This window comes from Vombatus ursinus, unplaced genomic scaffold (genome assembly GCF_900497805.2).
Source record: "Vombatus ursinus unplaced genomic scaffold, bare-nosed wombat genome assembly UNPS02014791.1, whole genome shotgun sequence".
NCBI lineage: Eukaryota > Metazoa > Chordata > Mammalia > Diprotodontia > Vombatidae > Vombatus > Vombatus ursinus.
The window spans coordinates 54,243,927-54,252,499 of record NW_020954569.1 but is presented as its reverse complement, the minus strand read 5'-3'; the positions used below and the strand labels follow the sequence as shown (position 1 = coordinate 54,252,499).

General features: G+C 39.2%; 1 pseudogene; it reads left to right on the top strand.

Annotated features, from left to right (window-relative positions):
- The first annotated feature begins 1,090 nt into the window (after positions 1-1,090).
- On the top strand, positions 1,091-2,060 carry LOC114047980 (annotated as a pseudogene).
- The last annotated feature ends 6,513 nt before the right edge of the window (positions 2,061-8,573 follow it).

Below are 8,573 nucleotides of genomic sequence, written 5' to 3'. Positions count from 1 at the left end.
AAACTAGGGTGGTGGCTATGTGAGGGGAGAAATTACAAAAGTGAAAGATGTTATGGAGAAAAAAAATCAATACAATTTGACAACTGATGATGTGTAAGGGGAAAATAATACATTAAAGATGATGCCAAATTGTGAATTTGGGTGGCTAAAAGAGTAATACTGTCTCAACAAATATAGGACAGGTCAGACTAAGGTTAAGTTTTTTGAGAAAGACAGTGATGTATGTTTTGGGCATGTTGAGGTTGAAGTACTGGTTTGAAATATCTGATAGGCAGTAGGTGAAGAAAGAATGGAACTGAGTAGAGAAGGGGACTGGATGTGTTCATCTGACTATTATCTGCATGGAGATAATAATTAAACTATGAAGAGTTTGTGAAGAAAGAAGAGAGACAGAGCCTTAGGGTACATGCCCAACAGGTACATTATCCAACAGAGGAACTAAAAAGAGCAGTCAAATATAGGGGAGGAGAAGGAAGAGATAGCAGTGACAGGAAACTTAAAGAGGAATATGTGGAGAAGAGGGTGGTCAGCAGTGCTGAGTGCTTTGGAGAGTATGATCATTGAGAAAAAGGCTTTGATAAAAAAGGATTTGACAATTTAGAGATCACTGATGCTTTGGTGAGAGCAATTTGAGTGTGTGATGACCCTAGAAGCTAGATTGCAGGGAATAAAAAGTAAATGATGAAACAGAAAGTAGAGGCAATGAATACAGATAGCTTAGTAGCTGTTTACCATGGACAAGTCATTTCACTAAGACTTGTCTGCTAAGTTATAAAAGTATAATGATCTATGCTGGTGAAAGAAGATCATATCTCAGTAAAGTGGATTATACAATAATATAGAATGAGATTGAAAAGGCAAAGACACACTACATTGTCTCCTTTCTTATGCAAAGATACTTCTTTTGTTCCACTAGAAAGAGAGAATGTCTTTTATTTGTGTCTCCAAGTATTGGAATTTAAGTGCTTTGAACTTTCTGCTCTCTCACACACATTTGATTTGTTTTAGAAATGACTGGCCAAGGCACTGTCAACTTTTCTCCCAAGCTCAGTGTCAGGATCTGCTGCTTTAACTGTATCCCTGAAAAAAGATGGTGAAGGTCGGGGTCAATAGATTTGGCTATTGTGGGCACCTAGTGACCAGGGTTTCATTCACCTCAGGTAGATTAGACATTGTGGCCATCAATGACCCCTTCATTAACCTCAACTACATGGCTTACGTGTTTCAATATGATTCTACCCATTACAAGTTCAAGGGCACTGTCAAGGCTAAGAATGGAAAGTTGGTGATCAATGGAAAAGCCATTACCATCTTCCAGGAGCAGTATCCCACCAATGTTAAATGTGGGGAGATGCTGGAGCCAAGTATATTGTAGAGTCCACTGGAGTCTTTACCACCATGGAAAAGGCTGGGGCTCACTTGAAGGGTGGAGCCAAGAGGGTCATCATCTCTGCCCCTTCTGCTGATGCTCCAGTGTTTGTGATGGGAGTGAACAGTGAAAAATATGATAATTCCCTTAAGATTGTCAGTAATGTTCCTGTACTAGCAATTGCTTGGCCCCCTTGGCCAAGGTCATTCATGACAAATTTGGCATTGTGGAAGGACTCATTATTGTAGATGGCCCCTCTGGTAAGCTATGGCATGATGGGCATGGTGCTGCCCAAAATACCATCCATGCTTCCACTGCTGCTGCGAAGGCTACAGGCAAGGTCATGCTTGAGCTGAATGGGGGGCCCACAGACATGGCCTTCTACCTTCCTACTCCCAATACATCTGTTGTGGATCTGACCAACTGCCTAGAGAAATCTGCCAAATATGATGATATCAACAAAGTGGTGAAACAAGCATCAGAGGACCCCTTGAAGGACATCTTGGGCTACACAGAGGACCAGGTTGTATCCTGTGGCTTTAACAGCAACACCCACTCTTTCATCTTTGATGCTGGAGCTGGTATTGCCCTTAACAACCAATTTGTCAAGATCATTTCCTGGTATGGCAATGAATATGGTTATAGCAACTATATAGTAGACTTCATGGTCTACATGGCCTCCAAGGAGTAAAGTGGAAAGCCATTGATGTTCATCCCCAGCCACCAATGGAGAGCCCACATTCCTAACCTATAATGACTTATACTGAGGACCCCATGTTCCATTCACATTCTTGTCCCAAGGCAGAAGCCTAAAGTCTTATATTGTATACCATCAATAGTCACCATATTCAGTGAAAAAGAAAAAGAAATGACTGGCCAAGGTTGAGATGATCCCCCATAAAGAAAGTCAACTACTCTGGCATCCATAGCACTTGGCTCTTTAAACAAAGATAATCGCCTCAAAATACATATACATAAATAAACTATATAAATACAAAAAGCAGTAGAAATCAAAGAAATTCTATATAATTTAGGATTTTTGCAGTCAGAAACTAAATTTTAACCCATGCTATAATCAATCAAAAAGCATTTATTAAGCATCTACTGTCTGTAAGGCACAGTTGAGAATAAAAAACAACCAAAAAGGAAGACTACCTGCTAAGACAATGTATACAGGCAGCAATAGATACATGATAACTACAAAATAATTACAAGATAGTTTTGGGAGACTAATGATGAGAGGGATTAGGAAAGACTTCATTTAGAAGGTGACTCAAGCTGTGTTCTGAAGAAAATTTATAATTCTAAGCGGGGGTGTGCTGGAGCCAGATAGAGCTAGGTGATTGTTAAATTTTCGGTGTGAACATTTACACCTCAGACATCAGCAAATGCTACTAATCAAGACTTGACTTATTGTTTTACTTATTGTCCAGACTTAAGAAAGTGATGGAGAAAACATTAATAACACAGATTAAACTTAACAGTATGAAGAGCATACATTTCCTCTCCAGAAAGCTGATTGTTAAAGATTTACCAGTATACTTCAATTCTAAGAGGACAAAGTGAGGAAGAAGTACATTTCAGTAATGAGGAATAGCACAGTGCAAAAGCCCAGAGATGGGAGTAAAGTTTCCTGTGTGAGGAACAGAAAAGCAGCCAATGTGAATGGGACATTGAATACATGAAGGGAAGTATAATAATAAAGCTGAAAATCTTCCAGAATTCCTAACCTGGCCCTGAAAATATGGTAGTTTCTTAACACAGAACTGTTAATTAGTTGGAATATGCCTGGAAACCTTCACTAGAAACAGAAGGATTTGTCTATTTGGGTGTGGGGAGGGGTAGGATGTTGGTGAAGGAAAGAGATTCAACAAGGTTAAAAAGAATGTAACTGAGGGCAAATCTCCAACAATAGCCAGATTTGCTCTTTCACCCTGCTCTCTGATGCTCCATCACATCAATTAAAAGTTGAATACTGTGAGTGACCTTGTTTAGCGGTAGTAACTTAGCCTTACTTTCTAAATAGTAATTAAAAACAGCCAAGCTGTAACTTAGGAAGGTTCAGATGAATGAGTTCTCTCCAGTCAACCCCATGGGAGTACATCACTTCAGCGACAGTTTTGGCTTCTTTCTTGCTAATCCATCAGTGAAGTGATAGGACCTCCTCACTGGGCCGCCATGTGGATAATCTATGAATGTGGGTTGGCCGGCCAGGAGCTGTTACTGAGGAAATAGCTCAGTGAATTATTATAGAAAATGTACTTTTTTTTTTTTTTAAAGAATCAAGCTTGAGAAACTCATGTCAGGCTCCCAATTACTTGGTTAAGAGCCATGTTGTGTGAAGATTTATGTCAAACCACAAGGAAACCTCTCCCACTCAATTGCCCTCTTATTACTGATTAGCTCAAGTGGTTACAGCATTGTTCTAATGACTTCTAAGTGGTGGGTTTAGTCTTTGTATAGGGTTATTGACCAATTAACAAGCATTTACTAGGCACCTATTATTTGCCTGACATCATGCCAGGTGCAAAGGATGTGATCATAAGCATTAAATGGACCTTGCCCTCAAGAAGCTTACATTATATGGAAGGAAACAGCATGCCAACATAGAGGTATGTACAAAGTAAATGAGGTAATCTGAGGGGTAGGACATTAGAAGCTAGGTGGAGGGTGGGGCAGATTCAGTAAAGGTCCCTTGTAGGAAGGGATGTTAGACAATATATTAAAGGATTCTGGAGATTCTAAGAGGCAGATGAAGAGGGGAACGCATTTCAGGCATGACACGGTAAAATTCCTGCTCAAGATAAGAAATGCCATATGTAGGGGATAATAAGTAAAGCAACTTGGTTAAACCATAGTATATGTCAAGGGGAGTGATGGGCAGTGAGACTGAAAAGTCAAATCAATAAGCATTTATTAGGTGCTTACCATATGCCAGGCACTGTATTAAGCACTGGGTATATAAAGAAAGACAATGTTCTAATGGGGGAGACCTCAAGCAACCAATTATATACAACCAAAATATATACAGAATAAATTGAAGGTAATCTCAGATAGAAGGTAATGATATTAAAAGGGACCAGGAAAGGCTTCTTGCAGAAAGTGGGATTTTAGTCTAAACCTGAAGGAAGCCAGAGGAACCAGGAGGTTGAGACGAGGAAGTAGAAAATTCCAAGGATGGGAAACAACTAGTAAAAATTCATGGAGTCAGAATAGCAAGGAAGCCAGTGTTACTGGATCATGGGGTATAAAGGGTATAAAGAGGGATATGTGGTATAAGAAGATTGGTTAGGTAAGAAGAAGCCAGATTGTGAAAAAATTCAAACAGAGGATGTTATATTTGATTGTGGAAGCATGAGGGAGTCACTCGAGTTTATTGAATGGAGAGGGGGCAGTGGGCAGTGACTTGGCAGACCTGCATTTTAGGAAGATAACTTTGATAGCTGGGGGGATGATGGACTGGAATGGTAAGAGACTTGACACAGGGAAATTAAACACAAGTCTAATGCAGTAGTCCAGGAGTGAGATAATGAAGGTGTACACCGGGGTGGTAAAAGATCAAAGGAGAGAAGACACGTGTGAGAGATATAGAGATACAATCAACAGGAATTGACAGAAGTTTGGATATGGGTGGGGGAGTGAGGATATGAGGATGACACCTGCGTTTAAAGTTTGGATTAATGGGAGGATGGTGGTGCCCCTGAAAGTACTAAAGTTTGGAAGAGGTAATGATTAAGGGTTGGAGAAGATAACACTTGGTTTGGGACATGTTGGGTTTAATGGGTCCATGAGATATCCAGTTTGAGATGTCTAATAGTTGGTTGGAGATATGAGTCTAGAGGTCAGAGGAGAGATTAAAGCTTGAAAAAATAGTTTTGAGAATCATCTGTATAGGATAATAATGAATTTATGGGTCATGAGTTCATCAAGGTAAATAGTATACATAGAGAAGAGAAGATAGCTCCAGACAGAGTCTTGGGGGATACCCAGTATTGATGGGTCCAACCTTGTAGAATATCCAGTAAGGGACACTGAGAAAGAGTGGCCAAATACATAGGAGGAAAACCAGAGGAGAGCAGAATCATGGAAGCCTAGAGTTTAGAGCATCAAGGAGAAGGTGATTAACATTGTTAATAGCTTCACAGAAGAAAACAAACACAAGAATGAAGAAAAGGCCATCAGATTTGGCACTCGAAAAGATTATTGGCAATTTTGGAGAGTACAGCTTCAGTCAAATGATAAGAAACTTGTCTTAGAAAACTTTCTCAAGGAGTTTATTTGCAAATGAGAAATAGAGGACAATAACTAGAGGAGATGAATGGATAGAATGAACATTGTTTTAAGGATAAGAAAAACACAAACATGTTTGTGAGCAGCACAGAAGCGGATAGGGAGAGATTGTCAATTAGTGAGGAGGTGGGGACGATACAGGGAACAAAATGTTGGAGAAGATGGGATGGAGTGGAATCACTTGTGTGTGTGGAGGGGTTTGTCTATGCAAGAAGGGCAATCACTTCATAGAGGACCCAGGTGAATTAGTTTGTTGGGTGGGGGAGGGCACCTAAATGACGTGAGGTGAAGATGAGGGGAAAAGAAGTATTACTTGGTGAATGACCTCATTACTTTTAATGAAATTTAAAGCAAGGCTCTCAATTGAGACGGTGGAGGAATGGAGTGCCATGGAAGTTTTGAGGAGGATAAAAATATTTGTCAAATCTGCTATGGTGAGTAGGATACTGAATCAATTAGAAAGGTGTAAGAGAATTGCCTCAACATAGTAAGGGCCTAGTTAAGATTATGTAATGAATTTGTAATGGACCTAGTCAATGTGCTTTCTTTTTTCTTCACAACTCTGTTTAGCAACATATAATTAGAAGTAAAAGCTGTGGATGGTGGGATTAGTACAATGCTGAGGCTTGGCAAGGCAAGATTGGCAATAGAATAAGTGGTCAAAAGATTCAAGAGTAGAAGAATTGTATGAAATTTAACACCTTGGTTCACCAAGGTGTCAAGATGAGGAAAGGAAGACAGTGTAGTCAGTACAGGGGTGGTGTGTGAAAAAACTGAGGGTTGAAAGGATTTGAAGTCATGGTGAGGATGAAGAATAGAATTAGAGATTGTAAGGCAGAAGGAAATATATAATGATAAAATATGATCAGATAAAGGAATTTCAGAATTCATAAACATGGAAGTAGAACATCCATGGGTAATGGCAAGGTGAAGGCTATAAACATCTTTTCATGAAGTTGAGGTGTGATGAAAGAATAGGTCATACAATGATTAAATTGAGGAACTGTGAGGGTGCTCAAGGGAATGGCTATATATATATATATATATATATATATATATATATATATGTTGAAGTATCTTAGTATGAGGAAGAGCCATGACTCAGCTAAATTCATTGGAAAAAGAAAGAGATTATCCTGGAGTTCAGTAGATAATAGTTACTAGAATCCAGATTGGGTAATATGTACATAAATAAATAAATAAATAAATACACACACACATATGTACACACACATATATATGTATATATACATATATACACACACATATATAATGTGTATATGTATATGTATATGTGTATATATGTGTATATATACATATACATACACACGTGTGTGTGTGTGTGTGTGTGTGTATACATGTATATATATATGTATGGGGAGTAAGGAATATTTTAACCACAACCATTGACGTGGGTGATATGAGCAAAAATAAAACCAGTTCTGGATAGGATGACCATGAATATGGTGTGATAAAAGGGATCCAGGTCTCCGTGATTGTAAGCAAATAGGAGAGAAAAAGGAAAAAGATTTTAGATCAAAGTAAGTTATGGAGCCGTTATGTCAGAGAGCACAGTAGAAAGGGTAGGAATATCTAGAGGGGTATGTTGGAGGTGTTTGGGTTGAGGGGGTTGGGAATAAGGGAGCAGGCAGTGGGGGATAGAGAAATAACATTGTATATTGAAGGCCAAGAGATCAGATTCATTGGGACAGGGAGAACATAATGGGATTCCTTAGTGGAGAGCAAACCTCCAAACCTGAAAAAGTTTAAGGAAAAAAATTTTGTCAATTCAGAAAAAAAACAAAAACAACAAAAAACAACAATAAAAACAAAAGAACAGGCAAGAAAATATCTGGGTCCCTCTCTGAGTCTCTGTGAGGTTTATATCATATGGAGTTCAAGCAAAGACATAAGGACAGGGGCCTAGTTGGGTACATGTAGGCAGTTAGGCAGTTTTCAGAAAAGGGTAGATTGAGATATGTATCAGCAGGTAAGTATACACATTCAGTGTAATTTGGGCAAAATCAAAACACAAGCTTCAGGTGGACCCAAAATACAAATGTTTTGGAAGGACCCAAGCAATTCTTGAGGTGGTCTCTGGCTTCCTTAGAGCATCTCAGAGGTCAGCCTGACCTCTCCTTTAAACTTTGGGATAGACAATGTTTAACCATACAGAGCTAGGTTCAAATAATATTAATAAATAATAAAATATTTACCCACAGATTATAGTATACTAATTACTGAGGAATGAATTAAGGAGATCTTCAGAGAGCTAGGCCCCTGGAAGTAGAACAGGTCAAAAGAGGAGCTGGTAGCAGAGGGCCATGACTGGAGGGTCCAGTCACCAATCACTGAGTCAGCCTCAGGCTGGAGTTGTTCCAGAGTGACAGGCAATATAGATGCAAAGTGGAGGTGGGGGAGAGAAGTGAGAGACTGTTGATGCTTATGTGTCATGTGGATAAGAGATGCTCCTCAAGGGCAAGGCAAGTGGTATGTAGCTGGGTCCCAAGAAAGAAAGGAGCACTTTGACTGAGATTTCCAAAGATAGGGCAAAAGATAGTCCCTGTTCTCAAGAAGTTCACATTTTAATGGGACTGAAAACTCAAATAAGAGGTTTCAGCTGCACCTCAGATATAAAACCTCCTTGGTCTTTAGAGAACAATGTCAAGGCAGTTGGCAATGAATTTTTTTCAATATTATTTCTACTGATATAATAATATCCATTTCTGATGGTAAACTTTTTGAAAATATCAAGGATTTTGTTGTCAAGAAATGTATTTTCCTTGTCTTCCAGAGCTATGGCTACTTCATAGGTGGAGCTACGGTCTTCAGAAGCAGTTGCCAGGCCACACCTTCATATATTTTCTTTTCTGAATGATGGTTGATGGCCTTGGGCTGCAAATGGGACTGGTGG